This window comes from Globicephala melas, chromosome 3 (assembly GCF_963455315.2).
Source record: "Globicephala melas chromosome 3, mGloMel1.2, whole genome shotgun sequence".
In the NCBI taxonomy this organism is placed as follows: Eukaryota; Metazoa; Chordata; class Mammalia; order Artiodactyla; family Delphinidae; genus Globicephala; species Globicephala melas.
This window is the reverse complement of record NC_083316.1, coordinates 152,291,922-152,303,703: the sequence shown is the minus strand read 5'-3', so window position 1 is coordinate 152,303,703 and position 11,782 is coordinate 152,291,922. Positions and strand designations below refer to the sequence as shown.

General features: G+C 42.3%; 1 pseudogene; it reads left to right on the top strand.

The window, feature by feature from the left end:
* The first annotated feature begins 10,833 nt into the window (after positions 1–10,833).
* LOC132597047 (glycine cleavage system H protein, mitochondrial-like) lies at positions 10,834–11,388 on the top strand (annotated as a pseudogene).
* Positions 11,389–11,782: the final 394 nt, after the last annotated feature.

Below are 11,782 nucleotides of genomic sequence, written 5' to 3'. Positions count from 1 at the left end.
GTCTCTGGACCACCTGTCTTACTAGTCTCTTATGGTCCAGGAAAATATTCCCTCTTGTTGCTTCTTTCCATATCTAGAGTTACACTGTTACAATCATTGATCTCATATGGAACTATATATCATCATTTTATCAGAGGCTCAGTCACACATTTGGTAATTCAAGAAACAGCAATTTTGTAAAACAGGCAATATAAATATAGTACTGTTAGCAGTATTAGTAAGGTCATAAGAGTATAAGTCAAGAACTTCCATTGGGTGCAGCCCAGTATATCCCAGGTCATCTGACTTAGTCTGTTCTGTACCAATCCTTATCTTTAAGGGAAGTTTTATATTGGTATTGTCCATGAGGCACCCAGCCCAATTTCCTAGTGTTACCAGGCTGGTTATCCCTAGTATGGTTTAATTGTCCCCAACCCAACCCCAGCTCCCTTATTTGGCTCCCCAAATAAGGGAGCCTTTAAATTTAAATGACCATAGCCTGGTATTAACTTCCTGGTTGCAGATCATGGACCATTTGATCTTCAGCCAAAGACAGATTACTGAGTTAAGTTTCAAAAACAAACTTAGAGTGGCCTATTAATAATTCAATTTAACTTTGCAACAATATAACATAATAGCAAGGAATTATCTGAGAAGTGAGTCTTAGTGAATATAGACCTCAATAAACAATTAGAATTTGATATCCATTGAAATCTCTCTCTCTCTCTAAAATTACCCTCATTTTTGTCAAATATAGCCAAATTAAGATTAATTTGTTTCTAAAGTAAATCTGGTCCATCAACCACATAGGCTCTTCCACACTGACTCTGGTGTAATTTCTCAGGAGTCTCAGACTGAATTCCCCAAAAGGCCTCTCTGGGCCAGGAAATCCATGCCGAGAGTGCGTCATCAAATTTTGCCTTGGTGAATTTCTCGCTTTTAGAGGTCCCCAAAATATCAAGATTCTTACACCTGTTAGGAGGTGGCCTTCCTAATTTATCTGATAAAGCTGCTGGGAACCTAAAAGTTTCCAGTTTCTGGAGGGTACAGATAGAGAGCAAAGATAAATATTTCAATTCTGCTTACAAAGGTATAATTTACCAAATTACTGTAAGTCATAATTAGTTTGAAGGGAAGGGTTTTTCTTACAGCTGGAAAACACAGATTTAAACCAGTAATTTTTCAGATAGAAACCATAAAAATTATATCAGTATTCACCAGTTCACTCAGTCGTATGTAACTAATCCTTTCGTTAATAGTTTTATGAAGCCATCAGGTTTTTCCTTAGGATTCTTTAAAACTTACCCAGGGCTTCCCTGGTGGCACAGTGGTTGGGAATCTGCCTGCCAATGCAGGGTACACGGGTTCGAGCCCTGGTCCGGGAGGATCCCACATGCCGTGGAGCAACTAAGCCTGTGCACCACAACTACTGAGCCTGCGCTCTAGAGCCCGCGAGCCACAACCACTGAAGCCCACGTGCCTAGAGCCTGTGCTCCACAACAAGAGATGCCACCACAATGAGAAGCCCGCGCATGGCAAGGAAGAGTAGCCCCCGCTCGCAGCAACTAGGGAAAGCCCATGCGCAGCAGCAGAGACCCAATGCAGCCAAAAATAAATAAATAAAAAAAATATTAAAAAAACAAATCTTACCCAGTTCCCCAGTACAATCTGAGATTTATCAAAGTACAACAATAACTGTCTATAAATGACAGAAAGACTTAAAAAGTCATGGTTATTAAACATCTGATCACAATGTAATTGACAAAAGAAACTTACTGCTGTGACATGCAACATTTTAAAATAGCTAGAATTTTGACTGATAACATTTTACTAGTACATACTATATTTTTAAGAATTCCATGTAATTTCTAGAATACGTATATTAATAACATTTATCCATACAGTATTTTTTTTTTTTTTTTTTGCCGTGCGCGGGCCTCTCACTGTTGTGGCCTCTCCCGTTGCGTTGCACAGGCTCCGGGCGCGCAGGCTCAGCGGCCATGGCTCACGGGCCCAGCCGCTCCGCGGCATGTGGGATCTTCCCGGACCGGGGCCCGCCGCATCAGCAGGCGGACTCTCAACCACTGCGCCACCAGGGAACACGGGTTCGTGCCCCGGTCCGGGAAGATCCCACATGCCGCGGAGCGGCTGGGCCCGTGAGCCATGGCCGCTGAGCCTGCGCGCCCGGAGCCTGTGCAACGCAACGGGAGAGGCCACAACAGTGAGAGGCCCGCGCACGGCAAAAAAAAAAAAAAAAAGCCATATTCAAGTTTTGTACCAGCTTACTTTTAAAATTCATTTATTCAGTTAACTTCAATCTAAACCTAGCCAGTCCTGACCATCCACAAACCCTCCATCCCTTTCTGTATCCATATTAATCTGTCCCCCATTCTCGTCTCCATCCAGAAACAACCAGTTCTATGGCAGACTCACTTTCTTTTCCCTTATTAAAATGCAATTCCATCCCTTATACCTTCTTCACTGAAAACACACATCCTACTTCCCTACTGTATACTGAAATGTTTCCTTTATTATTTTTATTAGCTTTAATTACCTGTTTAGAGTCTTCAACTCTTAAAAACCGTCATTTCTAGTGAAAACTAAGTAGTAAGCAATTATGTACTGTTTTTTACATTAGCATTCCGTAGATTGGTGAACACAAATACCAGTGATAATTTCTAGAAACATTTGCTTTCTTACAGAAAACATTTCAGGGTGGCACCAAACATATTAATTAGTAGTCCTAAATGCCTTTAGTTTTTCTGTTTAGTAATTGATGTCTCAGTATCTTATTTTACTTCGGAATGACCCAGTTATTCAACAAACTTTCATCATTTAACTTAATTTAATGTTACTCTAAAATTTTATGTTACCAAATATCTGGAGAGATCATTGTCAAGTAGGCATTCCAAAAACATAATTATTCCCATAGAGTTTACCTAAAAGTTCTTATCTCATTTACATTTACTTTCCTCAAAAGTTTTTTCTTGAGTTAACTTTTCTTGTTGACAGATTTGTAACAGATATAATAAGGTTTTATTTGACTTCTATTAAACCTAGTTACAATAAAGGTATTATACTTAATGCTGATGACCCTAAAGATGTGTCTATATTAATTAAATTAACAAACTTTATAAGTTTAATACCAGATATTAATTTAATACAGAATATTTCCCAGTTCATGTGAACCTGAAATTAATTCTGGCCAGTTAACTTCTATATTTTTGAGAATTTGTATAAGCACTTAACTTCCTTTAAGCCAATTAAGTAGAGCTCATTGAATTAATTTTGATAATACCGTCCAAAGGACATATATACAATGCACACAGACATATAGACAAATACCAGAGATCTCATAGCTTCATTTTCTAAACTTAGTCATGAATCAGGTATTAAAATATAAAACTCACTAGCTTATAAATAATAGTTGAAATAGGCAATATTTAAAAAGTCTTCTTACCATTTTTTTTTTTTTCCTCAGTCTCAGAAATTAAAGATGGTCTAGATAAGATAAGTGATCCTGAGAGCCCTGGTCTCAAGGCAGGGAGCGAGAAAAGCAAGTTCTCCTAGAAGGACTTATTCCCTCAGGGTCGGAATTCTGAAAAGACGTTTTATCAAGCTTGCCTTTTGTAACTGTATATGCAAGAAGAACCAGTTTTGGAATTTTGAAGAGTTTTACCTACACCAATTTTCTCTGGAGTCTAAACAATATGGTGGCCACACAATGTTATAATAAAATATCATCTCTTTCTTAGTCGCCGGCTCATAGCTAAAATGTTTCCAGTTAGTCAGAATTTGCCCAAGAGGGATTCACAGTGGAACAGAACCAGAATTTCCCATTTCACAAGACAGGATGTGACTCATAACAAAGAAGAGGTCCCACCAGCCTCGCCATTTGTTGCAGGAAGGGGCCTAGAGTGGCTCTTGTCTAACACTTGGAAATGAATTGTCTGAGGAGACACACGTGCTCACAAAGCAAGAGACTTTATTGGAAAGGGAACCAGAGTAGAGAGCAGCAGGGTATAAGGGAACCCAGGAGAACTGCTCTGCCACATTGCTCACAGTCTGGGTTTTATGGTAATGGGATTAGTTTACAGGTTCTCTCTGGCCAATCATTCTGACTCAGGGTCCTTCCTGGTGGTGTGCGCATAGCTCAGCCAAGATGGATTCCAGCGAGAAGGATTCTGGGGGTTTGGTAGGACATATGGACTGGTGTCTCCTCTCTCCTTTTGACCTTTCCTGAATTCTTCCAGTTGGTGGTAACTTGTTAGTTTTGGGTTCCTTACCAGGACCTCCTGTTGTAAGATAACTCATGAAGTTGGTTACCATCGGGCCTGGCCAGGGCAGGTAGTTTGGGTCAGTGGCTCCCCTAACATTTTTATATAGTTTTAACTTCTGAATCATGAAAATGTTTTAGATATTCAAAAAGTAAAGTTAAACTGAAAAAGATTTAAAAAAAACAAACCTGAAACAATACGAATAAAAATTACACCCAATTATGTATCAAATGAATAACATAACCAACCACCACACACTTAAGCAACTTTGAAGCCAATAACAGGACATTTTCTAAGGCTAAAAAGAAGTGACCAGAAACGCTCACCTTTGCTTGGGAGGCTTGTTGAAGGAGTGATTTGGGGTGTATGTCTGAAAGGGTTCTGTGTGTGTGCAGGATACATGTATTATCTTGTGATTTTAAAGGAGTGTTATTTGCTTGAGCTCTCTGGGACTGTTTATAGCAAAGCAAACATTTTAATAAGTAGATACACACCAAATAACGCAGCACTTGGGTTGCCTCAGGCTGTGAAAACAACGCATACCCCACCCTCACCGCCAGCCCCCCACCGCCGGCCGCAAGGCGGTTGCATGTCCCTGAGTGGACAGCGCCTCCTGCAGGATGATGTTTGCTGAGCGCCTGCCTCCCCCACCCCCTCATACAGTTCTTGCGTTATTTATTACAAGTTACAGTTTTACTAACACCAAAACTCGGATCCTCCTCCTTCCCCCAGATTTTACGGGAGAAAATATCTGTACTCATAAAGTCTTTGTCTTTCTCACGATTCAGTTATGGGCCAATGGAAAGGACAGTTTCCACAGTGGGACAGAATGAGGTTAGAGGGGTAGAGTTGCCTCTTAATAGTTTACAGACAGATGTCTTAACCTGGGAGAGTCCCACCTTCATCCTGTGGAGATAATGGAAAAGTAGCTCTCCAGATGGTGGTGAGGATGAAATCAGATATGGGAAGAGGCTGTCTCAACATGAGTTGGGTTATAAAACCAAGGTGAGAGGGCATGGGGGCCACAAATCTGGAGCAGCCAGGATGAGCCAGGTGGCAGCTCTTTGTTGGGTGTCCTGCTTAATCATTGGGTCAATGGCTGTGATAATCAGACAAGGTGTGTCTAATCCCCATGTGCCAGTGCAGACCTCCACGGCAGAGCGGTCAGTGACTGGCCTGGTCATGATGATGGGCAAGGCAGGGCCATGTGGGTACCCAGGTCTGCCTGACTCCAGATCTTGAGTTCCTTCACCTGCTGGATGCTGGGGGTTAGCAAAGAGGTGGCCCGCTCTCCAGGGACTTCTAGCTGGATTGGGCAGAAGGGAGGTCTTCCTCTTCTCTGAACCTTTCTCTGCCTTTTCTTTAGATTTCAGCTTCCCACCTGGGAAGGAAGACTTGAGCAACCACCCAGGATGGCTGGCAGCCTCCCAGCCCACCCACCATGGACCTTCCACCTTTATGTCATAGAGCCTGAAGCCACAGTGATGTCCTTGAGCAGTTAGACGACAGAACAGGCATTGGGGCTGGCATGTGGTAGGTACACAGTTCATATCTGGGGAGAAAGGCTTTCCTTATGAGCCTTATTTTGTTAGCTCAGCAGCAGCAACTCTGCACCAAGTTCCTAAATGCCTGCAATAGCATTTGAACCTAGAGCCAGGCTTGGACTGAGGTGCATGCATGTGAGATGTGTCTGCTTGACGCTATCCTTTATTTACTACTTTCTACTTGTCACTCACTGCAGGAAGCACTTTACAGGTGTAATGGGGACAAGAGTTTTGAATTGTATCATTGTGATTTTTTTCCTCTTGCATTCCCTTGAATATGAACTGCCAAAGACATTTTTTGCCTTGGTCCTGCTGCTGGAATGCAAAGCTTTAAGTCCAGCCCGGAGCTGAGAGCCAGCAGGTAGAAAGGAAAAAGGATTTTGTAAATTTCTTTAGTTCCCAGGCCAGGTCGACAAGTTCAGAGGTCTTCAAACAAGGTGCACAAAACTCCTGGGGTGCACAGAGTCTTTCCAGGAGGGAGTGTGGGCAGGGAAACCAGAAAATAGTTTTCACTACTTCAACTAATACGTGGAGTCTGAAAAAACTCTTGTAAAAGATATATCCATGAGTTTTTAGTCATTGTATCTTGAAAATTTGGGTAGTGCCAGAAAATGTTCCAATCACATCATATTTTATGTACCTAAATTGTATCCCAGGTACATAGATAGTTTCAAGGGAGTCAGTATTCAGAATCTCAGCTTCCATATGACTTCTTTCCTAAAGTTGATCTGCCTGTAAAAGCCTCTGAGGTGACTACTCCTCTCACATGTGACACCCACCCCAGATCTCCCTCTGTGGGGTTGCTCCTCTGATGATTACTCAAGGGTTCTGCAGGGCTTCTTCTCTTACACATACCTCTCTTAAATATAAAGTAAGGAATTTTGGTCATATTGGGAAGTTCTGGAGAAAGATGTATGCGAGCTTGGGGTTCAGGGAGTTGTGGCGATTTTTAATCTCTTTGCTTTTTCCACCTCTCTCTCTCTCTCTTTTAAATAGATTTGATTAATTAATTAATTAATTTATTGGCTGCATTGGGTCTTCCGTTGCTGTGAGCAGGCTTTCTCTAGTTGCCGCGAGTGGGGGCTTCTCTTCGTTGCGGTATGAGGGCTTCTCATTGCGGTGGCTTCTCATTGCGGAACACAGGATCTAGGCGCGCAGGCTTCAGTAGTTGTGGCACACGGGCTTCAGTAGTTGTGGCTCGTGGGCTCCAGAGCGCAGGCTCAGTAGTTGTGGTGCACAGGCTTAGTTGCTCCGTGGCATGTGGGATCTTCCTGGACCAGGGCTTCAAGCCGTGTCCCCTGCATTGGCAGGCGAATTCTTAACCACTGCGCCACCAGGGAAGCCCCTCTCTCTCTTTTTTTTAATTGAAATATGATTGACATAACATTATATTAGTTTCAGGTGTCAACATTTCAATATTTATATATATTACAAAATGATCACCACAAGTCTAGTTAACATCTGTCACCATACATAGTTACAATTTCTTTTTTCTTGTGATGAGAACATTTAAGATCTCTCCATCTCTTATCCACCTCTCCTTTTGCCTAAAAATGCTTTGCACTTGAAGGAATCCCCCAGGAGCGAAGCAAAGAGAGCACAGTAGGAATTACGCCTCCCTGGGAAGCAGCTCCTGTGTTCTCAGTGCTCATCCTTAGAAGCGTCCTCAGCTGGTGGACAAGGCTGTGAACAGCGGGCACAGCAGGGGGCAGTGATGCTGAGCCATGCTCATGTTCTCCGGGAATACCAACATTTTCAGGACATATTGGCTGAAACTCATGGATGATATTTCTTTCAGATTCTTTGTGTTATTAAAAAATGGAGTCAACCTGTTTTATCAAATCATATAGAATAGCCTTATTACAGTCTTCATCTTATAAAATGTTTGGTATTTTCTATTTCTATTATAAGAAAGAATTTTAGCACTAGGTCAATTAGTTTTTTGCAGTGTAGTCAGCCCTTTGTATTCGAGGGTTGCACATCTGTAGATTCACCCAGCTACTGATCAAAAATATTCAGGGTAAAAAAATTCCAGAAAGTTCCAGAAAGCAAAACTTGAATTTGCTGCATTGGCAACTATTTACATAGCCTTTACATTGTATTAGGTATTATAAGTAATCTAGAGATGATTTAAAGTATATGGGAGGGAGGATAGAGGGTGTGCGTAGGTTGTATGCAAATACATTTCATATAAGGGACTTGAGCACTCTCAGGTTTTGGTATCTGTGGGCATCCTAGAACCAATTTCCCACAGATACTGAGGGATGACTGTATATACATCAACAAAAGATGCTTTCTTTTTTTTTTAATAGAGGTATAGTTGATTTACAATATTATATAAGTTTCAGGTGTACAACATAGTGATTCAAAAATTTTAAAGATTATACTCCAAAAAAAAGATTATACTCCATTTATTATAAAATATTGGCTATATTCCCTGTGCTGTACCATATGTCCTTGTAGCTTATTTATTTTACACATAGTTTGTACCTCTTAATCCCCTCCATCTATCTTGCCCCTCCCTGCTAAAAGATGCTTTCTATGTTTAAGAATTATTCATCAAAACTTATATTTATATTGTTTTGGTCAATTTTGTATTAATTCTATTTGTAATAATAATTCAATTCAGAAGATATGTTTAACACTTAGGATTTATGGTTGACAGGGAATAAAGTAAACTTCAAAATTTCAATTTACATGCCTTTTTTGTTATAGCTAAGTTTGATAAGGTGGTGGATAAAAGACTTTAAAGCCTAAAAATATATTGCCTTATGGTGAAGATATACAGAGGATGTGGAATGGAAACATGAATTCAAGGAGAAGAAGGAAAAAATGTAAAATTTCCAAATGTTGAAGAAGAGCTTGTTCATGGATTTAAACAACTGATGATAGTGGGTAAGAAAGTGTTTCAATATTTAGATTCCATTGGATATTTTAGAAGGCTGATGTAACAGTTTTTATTTAAAATATTAGTATTTACAATAGATGGAAATTATATCCCTTGCAACCATTTAAATGTTTAGTGAAATTTTTAGATGTCATCTTAAAAGTGTGCAAGAGGGTACACACCGTTTTTAAAAGCTTCTTTTAGGAGCTATATAAGTGTATCAGTCAGGATCATCTAGGCTATGCTATAATAACAATCCCAATGACTTAGTGGCTTGTAACAAAGGTTTCTCACTCACACTTGACATCCATTATGGGTTGGTGGGTGGTTCTGAGTTGTGAGGGGAAGTGACACATGTTTGGTCTTGCTGCTGCCAGAATAGTCACATGGCCTACTCAGCACAGAGGGCAGGAAGTGTGCTCCTGGAAGGCAGAGGGCTGGGAATACTTAGTGAACAGTCTCAGTTTAGAAAACGGTGGGCCAGATCATAGAGGTTCTTCCATGGTGCACAGAGATTCCACTAAGACTCCTGGGCAGAAGGGCCTATAACCAGGGAGGTCCAGGATGTCCTTTCCTCCCGCCCCCACAGAATGAGGGACGAAGAGGGGCAGAGAGAGGCAAGGGACTTAAGAGGCATATGTTTTGTTTAATTCATTTTCAGGGTGAAACCACAATAGGGGAGCCTGATAGTCAGCAAAGTGGGTCAGCAAAGGTCTGGGGTGAGGACAGAAGGGCTGCAAGGCGCATGGCCTTCATTGTCACAGGCAAATGACTGGACACAGAGACTTCAGTAGTGGCCCAAAGATCAGATGGGACCAGTCACCCTATAGTGGTCACTTGTTCACGGCCAGACCAAACCAGATTGACTCTTTACTGCAGGAGTCAGCATGGACCCGGGGACCTCCAGTGGATCCCTGGCCCTTCTCCCACATTCATGTGTACCCAGGTACCATTTTGGAGAGGTGCACAAGGATGGGATACAGTATCGTTTCCATCCAAGTGACAGAAAATTCATTTGAAACAGACTGTTGTTCAAAAGAGACTGTTAAACAATTCCTGATTCAAAGTTGCACTTGGAAAACAAACAAACGAACAAACAAAAAAACCCAAAGTTGTACTTGGAAAGGAACTTGGAAGAGAAGGTTTGGACCAGAGGAGATTGAGATGCCAAACTATAGTCTTGGCACCCCAACCCCCATGACTTGTGTAGAAGATGTACTTGACCACATTTTCTCTGCATGTCTAAGCAGTGGTGTGAGCAGATCTCAACCATCCTCACGTGTATCACCCCAGCACTCCTTGAGGTGGGTGCTGGTGTCTTGTCTCGTTTAGAGATGATGAAAGAGCCTTCTGAGGTTAAATTGGTTTCCCAAGGACATGGAGTTATGATATGGGACTCTCCAGCTGCCCAGCCTGAGTGTTTCCACTTTACTGGGCTCCCTCCTGAGACTCCAGTCTCTCTAGCTTGGTCTCTCCAAGATTGCTGTGGCAGCAAGAGTCAGAAAGGGAAGCTTTCCTCCAAGTCATGGATAAGCACTGCTTACACGCACACAGTGTTCGTAGTGAATATCAGAAGCTTAGAGAGAAGTCACCTTTGGGCAAAGCTATTGTTTTGTGCAGGTCTCTGCTTTCTATCCTTAATGTGGCTGGACCAGCCCTTGTGGTTCTTATTATGAGTGCAAGACGCCCTCAGCCATAACCATCAAGAAACTATGAAACAAGTAAACCAAGTTTATTACTTACAAGTTCTGGAGGGTACACAGCATGCCTGAGGCCACAGAAGGTCGTTGGGGGAGAGAGAGAGAAAGAGAGAGAGAATGGGCTTGTTCTGCTTTTATTGGGGTTGAAGGTGGGGGCCTAGTAGTGACTGTAAAACGTAAGAGCAGGAATTAAAACTCAGGGAGAGAAAAGCAAGTGGCCAAACCAAAGATCTTTAAAACAGAGGAACTTAATGGGGTCAGCCTAGATCTTCATCTAATTGTGTGGCTGGCAATATGTTCACATGGCAGTCTTTGGAGTGGATGCAATCAAGAGCTTAAATCAGGCACTTGCATTACAACTTAAAAAGAACCCAGCTGGGGGCCCCGCCCCCTCCAGCCGGGGGTGCTCTAGATGCTGTGCGGAGACCTTCTGCACCCCTGCGAACATGGCGCTGCGAGGGGCGCGGAGCGTGTGGGCCGCGGTCTGCTGTCTGCAGCCCGCGCGCCATCTCTGTGCCCAACGCGCCCTGCCCGCCGCGGCCCTGGGGACTGCGGGCGGGCGCCGTCCGGGCGCTGCGCACCGGTCCCGTTCTGCTGTCGGGTCGTAAATTCACAGACAAACATGAATGGGTAACAACAGAAAACGGTGTTGGAACAGTAGGAATCAGCAGTTTTGCACAGGAAGCTTTGGGAGATGTTGTTTACTGTAGTCTGCCTGAAGTTGGGACAAAATTGAACAAACAAGAGGAATTTGGTGCTTTGGAAAGTGTGAAAGCTGCTAGTGAACTCTAGTCTCCTCTATCAGGAGAAGTAACTGAAATTAATGAAGCTCTAGCAGAAAATCCAGGACTTGTCAACAAATCTTGTTATGAAGATGGTTGGCTGATGAAGATGACACTCAGTAACCCTTCAGAACTAGATGAACTAATGAGTGAAAAAGCATGTGAGAAATACATAAAATCTATTGAGGAGTGAAAATGGAACCCCTAAATAAACTAGTTTGAAACAAAAAATAAAATAAAATAAAAAGAACCCAACTATCAGACACTTAAACTTACGGTTATGAAGAAGATGGATGTGTTTCTAGTTGAGGGCCTCTGGGTGTAAATTGGAATACTTCGCAATGTTCTGGCACTATCTGCTCAGGCGTAAGACGTATGGAATGGTCGGGGATAGTCCTGCTCTTTGGTGTTCTGAGAACCAGCCCACACAGGACAGAAAGCAGCAAACCATAAACAGGTTTCATCAAATCATTTGCCTGTGTCCTCACCCTGGGGTCTAAAACTGAAACCATGTAACTCACTTTGGGACTTGAACCCACGGTCTTTTAACTGAGATCACACACCTGGTCTCAGGACTTAATGAAGCTCAGGTTCTCGATGTCTTGTCAGAAAG